Raw genomic sequence first — 4,830 nt, forward strand, 5'->3', positions numbered from 1 at the left:
GGTCATTGTGACGTTTCCATGTCTCCTGTGCTGGTTTTCAGTGTACCTTTTTCTTGAATTCCTTATTTCTGGATTCTTGATTTATGCCTGTTTTCCTGTTGTTTCTACCCGGTCCTGTTTCCAGTAAATGTTTTTGTTATATGGATTTTGAAAATGAACTTCCTGTACCTGAAGAGAGTCTCGCTCGTGCTGCAATTAGATCTTCCCTGCCTCCTCACACTCACGGCAGAACGTAACAATACAGCAGATTGCTAAATGTTAGCCTGCATGAATAAAAGTCACTTATTTATCTACGGCAAACTAAGGCCCGGGGGCCAAATGTGGTCCGTGAGATCATATTAAATGTGTACTAGAATTCGCCCGCCAGTATATGGGCCCTATACTGTATACTGGTAGACTTTGGAGGATTAGCGGTGTATGCGCTATGTTATAGCACACATATATATATATATATATATATATATTTGTTGTTGTTGGGCTGTTTCTCATGTGTTTACATCAAAAAGGAACTTGAAATACTACAGATAAAGATACATAATAGGAAACAAATATCACTGATGTGTTTTATTTTTAATTTAATTTCTCATGTGTTTATAATAATAAACTTTGGTTGATCCAGATTCTGCGCAAAACTTATGGTTTGTTTTCACGTGAAAAAAGTCCATATCTGGAGAGAAGGGTCAACATGCACAGTTGCTGTCAATGTTTTAATAAATATAAAGTCTGAGGTTTTCATTTTGGCTCACTATCACTTAGTGTGAGTTTGACACCCCTGATTTACAGTAATTAAAAGTGAGCCAGAGTACTCGATATCGCTCTAAGGCAGCGGTGCCCAACCTTTTTTATACCAAGGACCAATCTGCCGGTATCAGCCGTTACTGCGGACCAGTAATACCTGGTATTGATTACATGGTTACATTTAAAAATAAAAATAAAACATCCTTTAGACTTTATTCTGTTAGTATCAGTGTCTGAATGACCTACTGTTTTGAAACATTGACAGATTCAGATGAAAAAAGTAAAGGGATACGACTGGATTCTTTTTAAATTAGGTAAATTTGTAAAACTGAAGTACATTTTTTCTCTGTGTCCCAGTAAAATAAAAAGAGTTAGCGCATAGTCAGTCTGTTTTTTGCTTCTCGTCTTCCACACCTTCTTACCTGTTTCAGATGGCAGCAGCTCGTTCCCGGTGTGGCAGCAATGATGGTGGCGTTAGCGACGTGTGGGTTAATGCATGCAGTTTTACTGAGCTGCAGCTCAGAGAGACACGGCCGACAGCTGATCAGGGCGTGATTTATGATGCTGACCGCAGGGTGCGTGCTGCAGGCTAATGACACATACGCTAAAGTCATTGATTTGTATGAATGCCCTCCGCTCTTCATCTATCACAATTTAATGTTAGAGTTTGCAATGCTGAGGTAGAAAATGAGGAAAGGAGGTGAAGAGGAGGATGAGTAAAGGAGTGAAACCTTCCCAACTGAAGTAGAGGTGAAGGAGGTGAAGAAGATGGAAAGAACAGCCTTGACATGCATCGCTGTAGAACTGACGGGATAAGTTATTTAGAAGCACGAGTGAAAGAGTGGTTCTGGTCTGGTCATTTTTTTACATTGCTTTTAGGACAATTTTTGTAAAGTTTTCTTTCACCTGTGTATATTAACACACTAATTTTGTACTTTTTTTTTGCCAGGAAATTACGTTTTTAGACCACTGAGTGAATATTTGTGTCCACACGGACACTGAAGTAGTGAGTCTGCTGCTGTCCCCTGTGAATGGTTTATGTTACTGAGGTTAAACCAGTGGTTCACAAACTTGGGTTCATGAGAAAATTTTGGTTTGTTTCACACATTTTAAATGTAACTGTTTTTACGCAGTTTTAAGCTAGCATTGCCAACTTTGGTCGGTTGGCAGGAGTGAGATTTTGTATGTAGGGAGCAGCAGGGGGCGCACTGCACGGGGGCTGCAATCACTACTCCAAGCAGATTATACAGGTGACAGCGAAAAAACAAGAGCAAGAATTAAAAATAATGACCACTTTTGCGATATCATCATCAGATATTAATTGTACACCACCTTCAACCAGTCACTTTTTCGCCAGTCTCTTGTTAAACATTTACAGCATTGGACAATATGCTACATTACAGTTCGTTCATTAATTCCGTCTGCGCCCCCCAGGGGACGCCCTCCCCCCCACTTTGAGAACCACAGGGTTAAACTAAACATAAAGATTTAAAATTCCCGTAAAACAAAAAACATTAACATTTAAACTGACGGAAGCAGTAGTGGCTTGACATCGTGTGCTGCGACACAAACTTGTCAGTTTTTGCAATTAATTCTGAGGTAGTCACTAAAGGACACTAACTAACTAATAAGAGCACTATTTAAAATTCCTGAACTATATCATTAATTTGAGGTATTCATAGTGTCGCGAGTGTGTGTCTCTCTGAGGACTCGGACACTGACACCGTGTGGGAGGACTGTCTGATCTCCAGGCTTCTCTATTGACTGGTCCTAGAGCAGCAGTTCTGGCTGGCTGCCTCCCTGAGGCCCATATTGACACACAGGTTCTGGTTTGGATAACAGGGTCGCAGGAGTAAGACTCTCCTTTTTTGATTAATTGAGCAGCGGCCTTGATTAATGATGCCTGTAGTCACGATCTTCCTGATGTAAACTTAAAACTTTCTTTGCAGCAGAGGAGGCGGTGGCGACGGTGAAGGTAAAGGCCTCCTGTGGAGGTGCCAGACAGCTGTTTTTAGCTTATTTAACTTCAGTGTAAATAAGTCCCCAGATGCTTTTCAGTTTGTTTTTTTAATAACACTCAACATTGTTATTATTTTTTTTAATTCCTTATGTTTAAGCAACAGACACAGGACAGAGCTACACAGTTGGTTTCAGGAAGACAATTTGAATTCCAGGTCAATATGAATAAAAAAGTCAGATACTATTTTTGTTGGGTCTCAATAAATTTGCAATAAACTCATAGGCAGTGTTGCAGTAGTGGTGCAGGCAGGGGCAGCTCTTGGGGTATAAAATATAGGCGGTTGCCTAGAGTCCTATTGACTGGAGGGGCGCCACCGGTCACCCTGGGCCTCAAGAAAGAAAAAAGAAAAAACAACAACTTACCATTGGTGCCATCTCTTTGTGTGCTCTGTCTTGAATTTTTTTTTTTTTTTAAATAAACATAAAATGGCGTCCCTAAATTGTGGTGCAGAGTCACAGTGGTGTGGTTATGGGGTGCACACCTCAAGATCAGAAGGATCAAAGGTCAGGTCAAGTGACAGAAAGGTGATAGGTTTCTTATTTGCAAAATGAAAAGCCATTGGTTGTGCAGAACGGAAAGAGCGCATTAGCAAACATCACTCTAGACGCCGCCCTCGTCATGGAAAGAGATTTGAATAAACTGCTGCAAACTGCTGACTTTTTTTGTCCACTGAAATAAAATACACTGGGACAAAGAAAATGGAACCCTGGATTGGAACATGTTTTCAAAGATACAAATACATACACGTGGGTTCATAAAATTCATTTTAAAATGAATGATTAGTCCATGTTCTAACATTGAGCTTAGTTGATGTACACCCTGAAAATCAGTTTAAAACAAACCAAACCATATCAGAAAGTCCAAGTGCCAGGATTCGCCCCAGGGACAAATGTTGGATCAACCTGACGTTGATGTGTTAATGGATGTTAATCAATATGTTCCCAAAGTGTTGGGAACATTTACTATTATTAAAACAAATAAGTTGAGGTAATGTTAATGGTAAAAAATGAAAAGAAAAAGTCCTTTGATCACAACAATGCTTTGTTCTGTCATTTCCTCTTTGATCTTTTTGAAACTTCTGAGTTTGTTCAATTCATTGCATTGTTAGACTAAAACAGAACAAATACATTGAACTTCTGAGTTTGTTCAATTCCACCTGCATGTTAGACTAAAACAGAACAAATACATTGGAATTCACAATCAAGGTATGGATATTCTTAGAATCTGTCATTTGGAGGGGAACACATTAATATATGGGGACACATTTTGTTTTCCTTTTACCAGCAGGTGGGTTGTCCTTCGTAAATTGATCTGGTTTTCTCGGTTTTTAGATGCCTTGCCAGATACATAAGAAACGGTCTGATGCCGCAAAAAGGCGTCATCATCAGAAAAGGTTGAAGACTGTTGCAGCTCAAGAGACTACTCCTGGATGTAGTGAAAGTTAGTTTGTATTTTATTCGTTTTTATAACAATAATATTAGGTGTTTGAAAATGTCTCTCGCAAAAAAGCTCAACTGTGTTGCCTGAAATATTATTGAAATATTTTCAGCAATGAAAGTGATTTCAAGGTATTTTGTTTTGCTATACTGTTGGTAATGTTTTGGTGTTAGGAAGCTTCCTCTAACTATGAAATTGGGTGGTTGTCGTCTGTTGCTCTTTGACTTGGTACAGCTCAACAGAATACCATCCAAGGTTCATCTGTGGCTGTCCAAAAAGAAACTGTGGTGACTGCCTGTTCGTCTGCAGACAAGGAGGTGATTTCATGTTTTATGTCAATGTTATGCAAAAATCCAAGAGATATTTGTGTGTGTGTATATATATATATATATATATTTATGTATATCTATTTCTATATATATATATAGTTGGTAAAAGTACTAAAAATGCAGTAAAAGTAACTTTACTTTGTAATTTGAAATTTACTTTGAGTAAAAGGTACTTAGTTACATTAAATCACTTGAAGCAAAATAGGATGAGTTATACATCCAATCCGGAACTAATTGCTTTTAATCAACAATTCAAATACAGGGGCATTAGTTGAGAATTCTGTGATCCAATTGGATGCTAATACT

The 4,830-nt window shown here is 38.6% G+C and overlaps 1 long non-coding RNA gene across 1 annotated transcript; it reads right to left on the minus strand.

Moving 5' to 3' along the window:
• Positions 1–1,673: 1,673 nt before the first annotated feature.
• Positions 1,674–3,774, minus strand: LOC112487034 (uncharacterized). Its single transcript, XR_003049741.1, has 2 exons — positions 3,606–3,774; positions 1,674–3,086 (listed from the first exon to the last, which is right to left on the minus strand). It is a non-coding gene; the product is annotated as an uncharacterized LOC112487034 (long non-coding RNA).
• Between the last annotated feature and the right edge of the window lie 1,056 nt (positions 3,775–4,830).

This window comes from Cynoglossus semilaevis, chromosome 5 (assembly GCF_000523025.1).
Source record: "Cynoglossus semilaevis isolate Cse_v1.0 chromosome 5, Cse_v1.0, whole genome shotgun sequence".
Taxonomy (NCBI): domain Eukaryota; kingdom Metazoa; phylum Chordata; class Actinopteri; order Pleuronectiformes; family Cynoglossidae; genus Cynoglossus; species Cynoglossus semilaevis.